The 15,499-nt window shown below is 43.7% G+C and overlaps 1 protein-coding gene across 1 annotated transcript in view; it reads right to left on the bottom strand.

Moving 5' to 3' along the window:
* SRPK2 (SRSF protein kinase 2) overlaps positions 1-15,499 on the bottom strand; it is a 330,240-nt gene that overhangs the window by 284,380 nt on the left and 30,361 nt on the right.

Raw genomic sequence — 15,499 nt, 5'->3', positions numbered from 1 at the left:
TGGTGTCCCTAGACTCTGTTCATCAGAGGATGGAGATGGATGGCAGGAGAGAGATCACTTGATCATTGCCTGTTAGCTTCACTCCCTCTGGGGCACCTGGCATTGGCCACTGTCGGTAGATAGATACTGGGCTAGATGGACCTTTGGTCTGACCCGGTACGGCCGTTCTTATGTTCTTACGTTCTAATGATGCAGACTAAACTTGATTCTATAGAAACCCCATGTTGCTAGTGGCATGTCTAATAAACTGTTCTATTTACGCCCCTTGCATCGACTTCTCAGATAACCCCTTCTTCCAAGGTCTCAGTATAAGAAATCAAAGGACAAATAGCTTCATTAACACAGAGTTAACGTAGCCTGCTGTGTCCTTCCAGAACGTCAGGTTCAGCAGAACTCAAACTTACAAATCCCAGGAAATACAGAGCTACGGTAAAACCTTAACTCTTCCCCTCAGAGCTAGCAATAGCCATTGGGAATGATCTGCATGCACTCCAGCTGCATTTAATGTTAGGTGCGGCTGTACCGATTGGTAGAGAAATAAGTTGGAGCACTTTGGAAGAGCTGTGATTATGATATGAGGAGATTGGGTCTGAGTTCCACCTCGTGTGTTATCAAAGGAAAGAAGTGCACGTATACTTTGAGGTTCCAGTCTGCATCATTTCAATACAGAATCATGTAGGTTGTGTTTGTAGCAGGGCACTGTGGTACTCTTGACATGGGAAGGGTTAGCGGTGACATGGGATATGAGAGCAGACTGTGGATTTAATTATAAGTAGGGGAAAGCATAGTTTTAGATGGTATCCTGTGTCCAAGTGTGAAAGAACTGTAAAAGGATGGGAAGTGGTTGGTAAATTTTCCAAATGTGTTATCCTGTTGGAGGAGCAGGCTCAAAGTTTGAGCACAGGGCATGTGTTGGTAGCATTTGTCCATTACACTGAAAAGGTAGAGTGGGAATTTGTGCAGGGCCAGTGCAAACACTAGGTGAACTAGGCGGTTGCCTAGGGCGCAAAGTGCTTGGGGGGGGGGGGGCCAAGAAGCAGTGCCCTGGCTCAGCAGGGAGGAGCCGCATTCCAGAGGCATTGGAGAGCCAGAGCGTTTGTTGCAGGGGCAGCAAGCCCCAGCCATGGAGGAGACGGCACGGCGCAGGGGGGCAGCAGCCCTGAAAAGGCGGCGGCGGCACCACTAGTAGGGAGCAGCCGCGCCCTCCACCCCTTCTGCCCAGGCTGAGGCCTGGCGTCCTCCCTGGGGGCCCCTGCAGGCTGCAGCAGATGCATGCAGGTGGAAGCCCCCATGTGCCCCATGGTTCCCCCTTCACTGTGCTTGGGCTCTGCGGCTCCCAGGCGTGTGAGCTGCTGCCGCTGCCCCTTTCAGAGCTCCCCCTCCCGCTGCCTCAGCACTCTGTGAGGGAGGGGCTGTGCGCGCGGCAGCTAGGCAGCGTGTTTTGCCTCCACATGGAGCCAGCATCTGTCTGGCATGGGCATGGTAAGGGGAGTCCCGGGGGCACTCAGGGAGCAGGGGGAGAGTTGGATGCGTCAGAAGTTCTGGGTGTGGCCTGTCAGGGGGTGGTGGTGTGGAGAGAGATCAGAGCAATCAGGGGACAGGGAGTAGAAGGGGCTGGCTAGGTCAGGAGTTCTGGGGGTCCTCTCAGGGGGAAGGGAGTGGGAGTCCCGGAAGTCTGTCTGGGGGGAGGGTGTGTGGATAAGGGTTGGGGCAGTCAGGGGACAGGTAGGGGATAGGATCCTAGGGGGGCAGTTAGGGGAAGGGGCAGTCAGGGGACAAGGAACAGGGAGACAAGGAACAGGGAGGCTTAGGTAGGGGGTGGAGTTCTGGGGGGCAGTTAGGGGCAAGAGTGCCAGGAGGGGGCAGTCAGGGGATTAGGAGCGGGGGGGTCGGGGTTTCTGAGGGGGGCAAATCAGGGGGTGAGAAGTGGGAGGGAGAGGATGGGGGGGCTGGAGCTGGCTCCCCTCCATCCTCTTTTTTGATTGTTGAAATATGGGAATCCTAGGCAAGGGGAGAGCCGGGGGGTACATGGGAGCCAGCACCTGCATGCATCCACTGCAGCCTGCAGGAGCACCAGGGAGGGGTACCGGGCGGCAGCCTGGGAAGGAGGGGCAGGGGGCGTGGCTACTTCCCACTAGCAGCGCCACCGCCTTTGCAGGGCTGCTGCCCCCCTGTGCCGTGCAGGCTCCTCCATGGCTGGGGCTCACCACTGCCACAAGCAGGACACTCCGGCTCTCCGGTGCCTTCGGAAGGCGGCTTCTCCCTGCCGAGCTGCTGCAGCGGCCCAAGCCCAGCAAAGCCAGTGAGTGGACTCAGGGCGGGGGCCGCCGGGGTGAGGAGGGCTCGCGGGGAGCTGTGCACCCTCCAGGGGAGTTCAGGGAAGGGGGAGGGGGAACCAGGTCTGGGGAGCAGCCCCTGGGCACAGCTGGCTCCTGGGCAGGCTGGCCCCTGGGTCTATAAAGGCTCACTGAGATTTGCCCCTCAGTGAACCAATGTGCGGGGGGCGAGCAAGGTGGAAGTTTCACCTAGGGCGCAAAATATCCTTGCACTGGCCCTGAACAGGTGTGTTATGGATGTATTGGGGTATCACTCAAACAGGGCAGAGGTGTTTACTTTAACTCTGTATTTCCTGGTTTTGAAAAGTTTGAGTTTTGCTGAACTCGACCTTCTAAAAGGGCACTAGTTATCGTCAGACAATGTTAACTCTATGTTAAAGCTTTGTGACATTTAAAGTCCTAGTTTCTTTGAATAGAAATATTTGTTGGTAGGAGGTGGTAGTCATTTAAGCAGTTGTAATTCTCACCTAGGTTTGCAGTAAATATGCTGCTGTGGCTAGGTAATAAGTAAAAGACCTAGCATTTATATAGCACTTTCCACCAGTAAATCTCAAGGAAATTTACATTATTGTACAGATGGGAAATTGAGTGCACAGAGAGGTGAGGTGACTTGCCCAATGTCACTCAGCAGGCTAGAGGCGAGCTAGTAACAGTCTCAGTCAGTGTTCTTTCCACTAGGACACAGAATCGTCATGTGATTCCTAAGCACTCCTCCCCATTTTGTTACAGCTGACTGGGGCTCATGGTTCTCCTTTGAAAAGTTTGCAATGTGTAGCTGCTAACAGGGTCAGTGAGAGAAAGTCCCAAAATGTTGACAGCTTTATTACAGGGTGATTACGGTAACTCTGTGTGTGAGAGAAAACTGGTGTATGTCTCCCATGCATCACCATCCCATTAAGCCATTAGCTGGCACTGTAGAAGCCATTACCATGTAAGGAATTGCTCCTTGATGTCTCCTTTCCCATGCTGCTGTATACAGGTCAGAAGCAACAGCGATATGGCCCAAGGTGCACACTGAGCTGGGACCCTCATTCCCACTACCAGCCCCTAGCTAGGACTCCTACCCCTGCTTCAGGTCAGCCTTCCCCAGACATATCTCAGGTATACCCAAGTCCATCCTTCCTCAAACTCAGGCCAGTTCCCTACACACTCTGGCCAGCCCACACCCAGGGGTGATGTGTTCCCTAAATATTCATTTTCTGGCTTTCAGATGTTTAAATGTGTTATCTTCAGTCCCTTGACCCTACATCCCAGCCCACATGGAGGGGAAGAGGAGCTCACACACTCTAAGAGGAGCAGGGTTCCCCAGATCTCAAAACACACAGCAGGCAGGAAGTGGGATTGAGAACCTTGCAGAGCGGTAGGACCTGCCTCCCCAGATCACAGTACAGACACAAGGGGAGAATTCCAGGCTGACAAGGCTGCCCACCCCTGAATACCTAACTTCCTCTGCTACTCTTCCCATTCTCCAGCCTCTCTCTTCCCACTCCCCCAGCCTCTCCCCCTTACCTCAACCCCTAACTCCTCTTCCTGCTGCTACCACACATTCCCATGTATCCCCCTTGCCATAAGACCCCTATTTGTTGCGGCAGACTCAAACCCTTCTCCTCCTCTCCTGCCCCCAATCACTCCACTCCTCCCAGGGAACATTCACATGTGTAATTTTCTTTTTTAAAACAGTTTCAGCACCTTCTGAATATTCTGCAGCACTCAGATTGTTTCTCCAATTAACACACACACACACCCCTGACAAAGTCAGATTTTTCCCAAATGTTCAATTTATTCTCAAATTTTTGCCAGAATGTGCCAACTTCATTAAATGCTCGTGTTTCGGGGGGCTGTAGGAATACATTGCTCAGGAACACCACATTTGGATCACTAACCCTACCACATACAATCCATAAGGCATACATTTCAAAACAATCTGTTTAAGCACATGGAAATAAACTAAGTGCCCTATAATTCTTCAAAAATCGAAAGCCACAACATAATGTAGGCTTTAATTAGGTGACCATATACTTTGTAACTTGTCATTCTTTTCTGCTAATTTTCTTTGTCCTATGAGCCCTGTATATCTTTATTTACATTTTATATAATATACTCACTCTGTTATTTTAATAGTCTTGCAGTATATAAATACCATACATTTTCTTTTCAACTATCAGCCTTTTCAGCACAGCATTCTTAGATATAATTCAAAAAATGAGACAATAAAGTATAAGACTAGTTTATTTTGGGTACACATATGCTGGCATATATAGGTCATGTAAATGTGCAACAAATTAGCTTAATAGTTAATGTCCCAACACCTGAAGTACCTATCACACTATAGCCCATTTATAGTTAAAATATTCTTCCAAAGATTCCTGGTTTATTTTTTATCTTCCTAATGACAATCATATGTCTGATCTATTATAAGTTGATTTTCAAGCCACAGTTTACTCTATGATGCTAGCAACATGAAAAAGCATAGATATAGTATATTTACGATTTCTGCTCCATCATAGTCCATAGAAGATATCTTTACCTAGGTATCAAAGTATCCAAGTATCTTATAAAATAAGTTTAGCTTTTGTTCTATTAAGAAGGCTGCAAGAAGAGGTTGAGTACTGGAAGTATATATAATCTACATGCTTGCAGGGTGAGGAAGATTGGTCCAAATACAGTAGCTTATGATCTGATGTGAACTGCATGAGGCGGTCAGATATTTTAAACTTAAAATCTGTATTAATTGAGGACAAATGACGGATTCAGATATTTTATGTTTAAAGGTCTGTACAAAGAGGGATCGGAAGGAAGTTTATAGAAAATTACTATGATGGGAACAACAGGAGGTGGTAAGTACTATTATAAAAAAGGGCAATAGTCTAGCAAAATAGCATGAAAAGGGTTCAAATACCGTTCATTTAATGTCTGTTCTTACAACATTATTCATTCATTCATTCTTCAAGGTCTCACTAAAAGATGACTACCTGTTTTGCATCATCTGTTCCAGAAGACAGGTGGAGAGATTCTAATATTCTAGATTCTGGATTAAAATTCTTCCTAATTATTGCCATCTTGGTTTCAACAGTAATGATGTAAGAACATATAAATGATTCTACACATTTTATCAGATGCCAGCATTTTCCTTGTCTTTTTAATTACTCTTGCAATATTAGGACCAAATGCAGAAACAACATCAAAAATCAAAAGCAACTATTGGAAATTAAGAGGAAACTGAGATAGAGGCATTAAGGCCTTGCCTATAATTAAAAATCAGAGTTGCCTAGCTACATCATTCAGATGTATGAAAAATTCACATCCCAGAGCGCTGTAATTAACTCAACCTAACCCCAGTACAAACACTAGAGAAAGCATCTATATGGCCTTAGGCCACGTCTGCACTACAGCCACTGTAGTTGGGTCACTGTAGTCAATCTGTCTCTCCTAGTGGCGGTAGCCAGATCAAATTCTTCCAGATTAGGGTGGCTTAACTACAGCACTCAGGAGTGTGAATTTTTCACACCCCTGAGCAACTCACCTAGGTTGTGTAACTTACTAAAGATCACACAGTGATAAAGTGGCAGAGCAGGAAATTGAAAAAATACCTCCAGACTTCCAATTTTGAACCAGATTTTAAAAAATAAATAAAGGTGATCTGTGAAAGAAAAAATTGAGCTCGTCCTTATTTGCTTCCTTTTGATGCATAATAAAAGCCTGAGTAGTTTTCTCTGATGGGGAGAAAAAGGAGGAAGTTGGGAAGGGGCCTGACTGCTTGTTTTGTACAGTAGAAATTCAGGTCATGTCTACATTAGAAGACTAATGGGCAGAGAAGTGGTGAAACTATGACATCTCAAGTACCAAGGCAGTGAAAATTGAGCAACGGAGAACAAATTTTTAGTCAGACAGTTTTAAACTTTTTTTGTTTACACCTGTTTAGCTTAATGAAGTTGTAGCTCTTTTAAAAAAATCTTTAGTAACAATTTAACACCCTCATTCCTCCAAATAAGGGGGTAGAGATCACAATAAACATCCCTAGAAATCCAAACAAACCAAAACAAAGGAAGACCAAATTTGGCATTCCTGATACTTTATATATAATAAAGAAGCAAAAGAGGGCTCAAGCCCCCTTCCTTTTTTTGGCACATCACATTTAAGATGAAGTTAACACTGAAACTGCACATTACACCAGATCATTAAGTTATATTGATTTAATTAAAAGAAAATGTTAGTGTGTTGACCACACATTAATCTGCCTTTCTGATTTCTCAGGAGAGATCTGCTTTCCATCTGAAAGCTAAGACTGTAATAAGGCCCTATCCAGGAAGAAAAATATTGCCTGCAAGGCAGCTGGTCCAGTGGAAGTTTTTCAAGCTCTCTTAACTATGCAACCACAGAGACTGCTCTCTCTTCTGAAGAGACAAGTACTCCTCTCTAGTAACTACAAAATGTACCTGTAGCAGACATTCTGTAGTTAAAAAACATCCTTGGCCCATATCTGGCTACTAGCAAGATTGACAGGAAGTCCAGGGTCATAAAGAGTTAACCCTACTTCTTTAGCATGTTACGGTCAAGGTGAATTCTTCCTTTGCTAACTATCTGGGAGCAAATTAGCAAAGAATTTTAAATAAGCCATGGCCTGAAGATACAAGAACTTCCCAACTTGACAGCACCATTTCAGATGACAGAGAAGAGCTATGTACTCTAGTCTAAAGAATCCTCTCTCTGCTCCTATCCCAACCAAAACAGAAAGAAAGAAAGATATATATATATATATATACACACACATATATACATTGATATATATATATATATATATACACACACATATATACATTATATATATATATATATACACACACACACACACACGCACACGCACGCACAGGGTCAGGAAGGAGGAGTGTAGCCAAAACACAACACACTTTATGGGGGAAAAAAAAGGCTGCCTAGCCAGTACAGAAGGGGCTGAAGCAGGAGTGGGAAAATTACAGCCCGCAGGCTGGATCCGACCTCCCAGGGCTTTGGACACGGCCCATGGGATTGCCACCCCCATGCCGCCGCGGTCCCCCATGCCGCTCCCAGAAACAGCCAAAGCCACATCCCTCTGGGGGAGGCGGGGGCAGAGGTCTCCACGTGCTGCCCTCGCCTGCAGGCATTGCCCCCTGCAGCTTCCATTGGCCGGGAACAGGGAACCACGGCCAATGGGAGCTTCAGGGGAAGTAAGTGGCACCCACACCCCAAACCCCTGCCCCACCCCCTGCCCTGAGCCCCCTGCCGCACCCCTCCTACATCCTAACCCCTTGCCTTGAGCCCCCTCCCGCTCCCCTCCTGCACCCCAACCCCTTACCCTGAGCCCCCACCACACCTCGCACTCCTCCTGCACCCCACATGACTGATGGATACAGCTCTATATACTATACAATGAAATGTAACTACAATATTTAGATTCCAATTGGTTTATTTTATAATTATATGGCAAAAATGTGTAAGAAAGAAATTTTTCAGTAATAGTGGGTTGTGACACACTTGTACTTTTATGTCTGATTTTGTAAGCAAGAAGCTTTTAAGTGAGGTGAAACTTGTGAGTATGCAAGACAAATCAGACTCATGAAAGGGATACGGTAGTCTGGACAGGCTGAGAGCCACTAGCCTAAACTATTTGTCAATGTCCTTATTAAAAAGAAATCTGAACTAAAAACACGTGCAACAGAAATGTTCATTACATAAAAAAATTACTCGTTTATATTCAATATGAGCTAAATGAGTCATAATTCCCTGCATCCAAACTGCATCCTCCGTTCTTTGTCTAAGAAAAACAAAAATATATCACACAAAGGAATGTCTTGTCATTGCAGTCACCAAACATAGAATCTGACTTTCCTGATCTTGCTTCTCAGGTGTGCTGTATATTAAGTAAGCTGCCAATGATAGTTAAGGCCTCGTCCCGCCACAACCACCATGGGGGAGCACTTACTACTTGAGCAGTCCCACAGACTTCAATCACAGAACACATGGTAGTAAGCATTACATTCCATAATAAATATTCGTAGCATCAGGCACATGTTTCTAAATAGCTATGGATAATTTACTTAAAGATATTTAAATACAGTGTTTTTACGTTATCTGGTTCTTCAAATATCTAATTATAAAGTGTTTACATTTTCATTAACATCTACATTTCTTGTTATAAAAAGTGTTTGTCTTTTAAGCCATTGCTTACCTGTGTGTTGTTTAACACTTTCCTAATTGGAATGCTAAAACAAATACCATCATACAAGAAAGCTATGTTAAAACCCATTAAATGTTTGCACACATATTCCAGAGCATAAATCCAAAATACTCTTGTCCAATCAACGAGTAGAAATACATATAGCGAGTTTGAAGTTTCCCCTACACTACTTTTTAGGGAGCCTGCTTCCTCGATCACAATGAAAAAAAAGGATGCAAAGCAGTTTGTTTCTGTTTTCATCAAAACTTTGTTCTACTGTCACATTTTATTCAATAGAGTTTTAGTTCCTTTTGAAATAATTTTTAAAAATTTATATGTTGCCACCTGGTGGTTTATTTCATTATTATTAACCATTCTAATAACCAAAAATGCTAACATCATTGACTTTACAGAGGAGCATCTTAAGAGAGGCAAACATTTTTTGTAATGTTCTTTTCTGATCTGAACAACGTAACTAACAAAGGTACTTTAGCAGGAAATGCTGAATTATTTAAACCTAAAGAAGTACGCTCCACTTCCCAAATAAAAAAAAATTCTTCCTGTGGGCAAGCAGAATAAGGACATAATGTGATAAAATTATTTTGAAAAAAATCATTAAGGCTAGGCAGTAACCTAGTCTTGAATGGGTTTCCAGAACTACAGTATGTTCAACACATTACCAGACATATCATCTCTCACAAATGTAATGCAAGAGATGCGATATCTAAGTAAAATTAAGCCTCACTCGTGATCTCGTGTTACAACTCAAAAAAACCCCAAACCCTTACATTTAAGAGTTCTATCAGGAGAATTTTACTTTTAATCACTGGCCGCCCCAGGTGGCCAGGGCTCCCACTGTCAGCCTCCCCTGTTCCCGCTGATGGGGGCTGACAGCCAGAGCCCCGCCACCCAGGGCTCTGGCTGACAGCTCCAACTAGGTGCTCTCCTACCAGCCTAGGAAGTGGGAGAGGGACCCCACTGAAGCCCCCTCCTGCAGGCCTTGGGAGAATGAAGAACCCTAAGAGGAACAGAGGTAAGGCTGGGGGGCTGCAGGGGGGCTGAAGTGGGTGGAGTGAGCGCAGGGAGGATGAACTGAGGGCAGTGGGGGTTGATGGAGTAGGGGGGCTGAGCTGATGGGGTAGTGATGATATGGACTAGCAGACTGAACTGAGGGGAGGGGCTGAATTGAGGGGGGTTGGGTGGGGACAGAACTGATGGGGGACTGGAGGACAGGCTTAATTGCTGGCTAGGAGATGGACTGATGTGGGGGGTGAGAGCTCCTGCAACAAGAGCCAATATCACCTTATATAGTACATATGGTAGGGTGGCCAACACTAATTGTTACATGCACATACCTTGGGGATGGGCAACAGAAGTTCAAATATTAAGAGACTGACCTAAAAAACACAATATAATCTTTTTTTTAAATCTCATGGTTTTGGGGGATCCAACTCATGATTTTTTATCTCTTGAAGTTGGCAATAATACAGTAACTCCTCACTTAAAGTCGTCCCGGTTAAAGTTGTTTCGTTGTTACATTGCTGATCAATTAGGGAATATGCTCGTTTAAAGTTGTGCAATGCTCCCTTCTAATGTCGTTTGGCAGCCGCTGCTTTGTCCACTGTTTGCAGGAAGAGCAGCCTGTTGCAGCTAGCTGGTGCGGGTTTGGGACCAGAGTAGACCTGCAGCCCCTCTATCAACTCCCTCTCATAAACAGATCGTCAAGGATGAATAGAACAGAAGTACTTTATACCTCTTTTGCTTGTAAAGGATTAACAAAATCAGTGAGCCTGGCTGTCACCTGACCAGAGCACCAATCAGGGGACAGGATACTTTCAAATCTTGAGGGAGGGAAGTTTTTGTGTGTGCTGTTAGTTTTTGGTTGTTGTTCTCTCTGGGTTCCGAGAGTGACCAGACATGCAACCAGGTTTCTCTCCAATCTCTCTGATACAGTCTTTTATATGTCCAGAATAGTAAGTACTATGTAGATAAAGCGAGTTAGGCTTACGTTTGTTTTCTTTATTTGCAAATGTGTATTTGGCTGGAAGGAGTTCAAATTTGTATTTTGCTGAAAGGATTTTAATTTGTACTTGTATACTTAGGCTGGGAGGGTATTCCCAGTGTCTATAGCTGAAAAACCCTGTACTTATTCCATTTTAAATTTACAAAGATAATTTTTACTGTTTTTCTTTCTTTAATTAAAAGCTTTTCTTGTTTAAGAACCTGATTGTTTTTTTATTCTGGTGAGACCCCAGGGGACTCAACTAAATCAACGATTTAGATGTTGGCATAGAAAGTACGCTTATTAAGTTTGCGGACGATACCAAACTGGGAGGGATTGCAACTGCTTTGGAGGACAGGGTCAAAATTCAAAATGATCTGGGCAAATTGGAGAAATGGTCTGAGGTAAACAGGATGAAGTTCAATAAAGATAAATGCAAAGTGCTCCACCTAGGAAGGAACAATCAGTTTCACACATACAGAATGGGAAGAGACTGTCTAGGAAGGAGTATGGCAGAAAGAGATCTAGGGGTCATAGTAGACCACAAGCTTAATATGAGTCAACAGTGTGATACTGTTGCAAAAAAAGCAAACGTGATTCTGGGATGCATTAACAGGTGTGTTGTAAACAAGACACGAGAAGTCATTCTTCCGCTTTACTCTGCGCTGGTTAGGCCTCAACTGGAGTACTGTGTCCAGTTCTGGGCACCGCATTTCAAGAAAGATGTGGAGAAATTGGAGAGGGCCCAGAGAAGAGCAACAAGAATGATGAAAGGTCTTGAGAAGATGACCTATGAAGGAAGGCTGAAGGAATTGGGTTTGTTTAGTTTGGAAAAGAGAAGACTGAGAGGGGACCTGATAGCAGTTTTCAGGTATCTAAAAGGGTGTCATCAGGAGGAGGGAGAAAACTTGTTCACCTTAGCCTCCAATGATAGAACAAGAAGCAATGGGCTTAAACTGCAGAAAGGGAGATTTAGGTTGGACATTAGGAAAAAGTTCCTAACTGTCAGGGTAGTTAAACACTGGAATAAATTGCCTAGGGAGGTTGTGGAATCTCCATCTCTGGAGATATTTAAGAGTAGGTTAGATAAATGTCTATCAGAGATGGTCTAGACAGTATTTGGTCCTGCCATGAGGGCAGGGGACTGGACTCGATGACCTCTCGAGGTCCCTTCCAGTCCTAGAGTCTATGAGACTGGGTCTGGATCCACCAGGGAATTGGTGGGGAGAAAGGAGGGAAGGGAGAGAGAAAGGTTATTTTCTCTCTGTGTTAGGATTACTTTCTCTCTCAGGGAGTCTGGGAGGGGGAGAGAGAAGGAGGGGGGAAGGTGGATTTTCCTCTCTGTTTTAGGATTCAAGGAGTTTGAATCACAGTGATCTTCCAGGGTAACCCAAGGAGGGGAAGCCTTGGAGAGGCAACGGTGAGGGAAAGGGTTTACTTTCCTTGTGTTAAGATCCAGAGGGACTGGGTCTTGGGGGTCCCCAGACAAGGTTTTGGGGGGACCAGAGTGCACGAGGCACTGGAATTCCTGGTTGGTGGCAGCGCTGCAAGTACTAAGCTAGTAATTGAGCTTAGAGGAATTCATGCTGGTACCCCATCTTTTGGACGCTAAGGTTCAGAGTGGGGAATTATACCATGACACTCCCCCTATCAGCTCCCCACTCCCCTAAGTTTTCTGTGCAGCAGCTGCCAGCAGGCTAGCAATTGTAGCTATCCCTCCCCCTCTGCCTTGGAGCTGCTCCCCGAGCCTCCTGCTTGCTGTGCAGGGGGGAAGAAGGGGAGGCTAAATGTCAGGGTGTCCCCCTCCCCCCTGCTCTTACACCACACTTACCTCTTCTCCACATAGACCAGGGTGGGGACATGGAGGGAGAGAGCAGAGAGAGCCTGGGGCAGCAGCTGCTTTCTCAACTTCCTGATCCACTTAAAAAGACAATGCACTTAACAGTGGGTCAGCTTACTTAAAGGGGCAGGGTGCATCTCTCTGTCTCTCACCCACACAGAAGGTGTATGTCTGTCTCTGTCTGCTATACTATCTCCCCTCCTCTCCATTCCTGCTGCCTTGTGGAATGTGAGGCTACCTTAATAACAATGTATTAACCCTTGAGGGCTCAGCCGAGAGCTAGTTCACCATTTAGCACAGGTGTTCTCAAACTGGGGGTCAGGACCCTTCAGGAGGTCATGAGGTTATTACGTGGGGGGTCGTGAGCTGTCAGCCTCCACCCCAAACCCTGCTTTGCCTCCAGCATTTATAATGGTGTTAAATATATAAAAAAGTATTTTTAATTTCTATAGGGGGTCTCACTCAGAGACTTGCTATGTGAAAGACATGCGGGGCCTGATTCGATTGAGCTGCTGCTGAAATGCTGCCGAAGACAGCGGCAGTGACTGAGCTGCCACCGAAAAAAGTGGCGGCAATTCAGCGGCAGCACAATCGATTGCCGCTGTTTCCGGCAGCACTTCAGCGGAGGGTGCAGGACCCCTCTTCTGGATGCTGCAGGGCCTTCTTAGGTGCGGGGCCCGATTCCCCGGAATCGGGAGAATAGCCCTAAAGCCTGCCCAGGTGAAAGGGATCACCAGTACAAAAGTTTGACAATCACTGATTTAGCAGTAAGGTGTTCCCTGGGAAATATCCCACCCTCTTCCACCTTCTAACTTCACCACCTCAGCCAAGCTTCACAATCATTATAGCTGTGAACAGTATTAAATTGTTTGTTTAAAACATCTACTCTGTGTGTGTGTGTGCATGCGCGTGTGTGCGTGTATTTAGTTTTGGTCTGGTGAAAAACATTTCCCTGGAACCTAACCCCCTCATATTTACATTAATTCTTATGGGGAAATTGGAGTGGCTTAACACTGTTTCACTTAAAGTCGCATTTTTCAGGAACATAACTACAACGTTAAGTGAGGAGTTACTGTACTTTACGCTCTGACCAGGCTGGCGGCAAAAATTGTATTAGGTGAAAAAGTTATTAAAATTGTATTTATTTTATTTCTTAGAACAGCCTTTCTTGTAGTGTAGGCCAGGCATGTGTGTATCTGAGGAGTCTACTTTCTGTCTTCAGTTTGTCCAAACAACAAATTAGACAGCTGTACTCAACAGCAAACCTTGCAAGGCTGGTTCTGTAGCGGACTCCTTAGCAGCCTAAGGCCAAGATCCATAGATAATCCACCTTGACCAATCCCTGCCCTGAAAAATTTACACTCCGCTCCAAAAAAACAAGATAGAATATGGAGATATATAACTTATGCAATGTAAAAGAGGAACAAATGTAAAGATATTTTTGCTAGCAATTTTGGTTAGATAACTGAAGAGTAAAAATAAATTAGAAAATGATTTCTTAATATTTATGAGGTTTTTAAATTGCCTTGTGTCTGCTCCTACAAACAGTCCTTTTCATTCTGATCCACATCACACACAATTATAGCTAAAGAGTATTGTTTCTGTTGACTTAATTGTTTGCTCTCTAGTTGAAGTTACCTCTGCTTTTGGTATCTCTTGGTAACCAAGAAAATTATGTGGCATTTAAAGGTACACAGCTGATTGCATAAACTGGGTGGCACTCTCCATTACCATTATCCTTTTTAAATGTCCCTTTGTGTAGGGATTGGTTGACAGAACAGATATTTTAGCTACATTTTGTTCATCAAAAAATAAGAAATCCTGTTTTCCATGTTTGTTTCCACAAAGAAATAAACAATTTACAGGTCCCATCACTACCACACTTAAATAAAATCATGCAAGTAGAAAACCAGATACAAATACATCCACAATAAACAAACCCACAGCCAGCATATTTCATCCAGTAGTTCTGGTATTAAACAGTGTTTCTTCTAGTGCTCAAGTATAATTCTCATAATTTTTGAATATTTGGGGATTTACAGTATCTTGTAATTTGTGCATTATTTATCATCATGTCTTTGGCACTGTCATAGCAGGTTTCTTATCTAGTAAGTATGTTCTAGGGAATTCAAGGTATATTATGCAAAATGTACAAATTGGTAATACCACAAACCAGGTGAGTGACTGAATAAGTTATACACAAAGGTAGAGGAAATACTGATATAAATATTTAAATCAAAATATTCTAAATAATCCATCACATACTTTAAAAATGAATTCTACACTGAGACCTAACTGGATATGAATAATCAATCACAAGGAAAATTTAAAAAAAAAATTCACTGCTCTGTAAACAGATGTATGGATCATACTGTCTACAGTTTAAGCAATCTTTGTATAAAATGCCTGAAAATAGTGTTATAAAAGGTATATACTATTTCCGGCTGCTTCTTTGACCAACTTTACAGAACTTATTTATAGAATGAAAATAAAGTATTTTAAACCATACAGGTAACTTGCTATTTAAATACAATTTCAATTCTCTTCTAGAGAAAGATTACTATTCAGTATGCAATGCAACATAGCTTTGTCCACTCTGAATATAAATACGTCTCGTGCTTTGTATACTAAGGCAGATCCAAACAAAGAATGTTTTCTTATGAGAATGAACACAAATTTTCTAATCAAGTTCTATATAACTACTTTATGTACGAAAATAAATCCACAAGCCATTGCACAGACTATCAGCATTGTAACAAAGATTTTCAATCTATAAAGGACCTGACAAGACTAATTTACATCATAGCTTAATGTCTTGTATTTTCCTACTCTATAGCATTGTAGGTGCCTTCTGTGAACTCATTTTTTAAAAGTGAATATCAAAGTTAAGATCAAATCGTTTTATCTTTTAAAAATTTTATATTTTCACATGAACTCATAAGTTGGCCTCCTGAAATTTCTTCTTTCCTTTCTAGTTGCAGAAAGAAATTCTATTCCCTTTGGCACCATTTCTGACTATGCTGTCATCCACTAGGCAGAAACAGCATTTACTGTGGAGGAAAGTTCGGTATGCAGTTAGATCAGCAAAGCTGTGCCATTCAAAATTATACCGATGGCATAGCCTTAGA

This window comes from Gopherus evgoodei, chromosome 1, assembly GCF_007399415.2.
Source record: "Gopherus evgoodei ecotype Sinaloan lineage chromosome 1, rGopEvg1_v1.p, whole genome shotgun sequence".
NCBI lineage: Eukaryota > Metazoa > Chordata > Testudines > Testudinidae > Gopherus > Gopherus evgoodei.
The sequence above is the reverse complement of the archived record's forward strand: the minus strand, read 5'-3'. Positions and strand labels throughout refer to the sequence as shown.